Here is a 338-nt window from a genome sequence, read left to right on the forward strand (position 1 = left end):
GGTTTCGTCAAATGTCCTCAATGTCAATTGCACAGAAAAATAGACCTCGATATTATCTATAAAATGCCCAAGTATAAAACACTGCCATACATAGTTACAAGGAACTCTCTGGTTACAGAGAATTTTGATGAAGGGAATGGTAAGTTGATGCATGGTTTTGCCAGCAATAAATTTCAGTCAGCTTTGGGGAAAAAATAAACATCAAAGAACTCCCAAAAGAAGACCTGAGACAAACCTTTTTCTTTAGAGATGTCAAAAGGAGATTCAGACTCAGTCTACTCTCAACCCGAATATAGGCCCAGTTGGCATAAAGAAGGAAAAAAAAAAAAAAAAAAAAT

The sequence above is a fragment of the Populus euphratica genome, unplaced genomic scaffold (assembly GCF_000495115.2).
Source record: "Populus euphratica unplaced genomic scaffold, PopEup_1.0 scaffold64.1, whole genome shotgun sequence".
NCBI classification, from domain to species: domain Eukaryota; kingdom Viridiplantae; phylum Streptophyta; class Magnoliopsida; order Malpighiales; family Salicaceae; genus Populus; species Populus euphratica.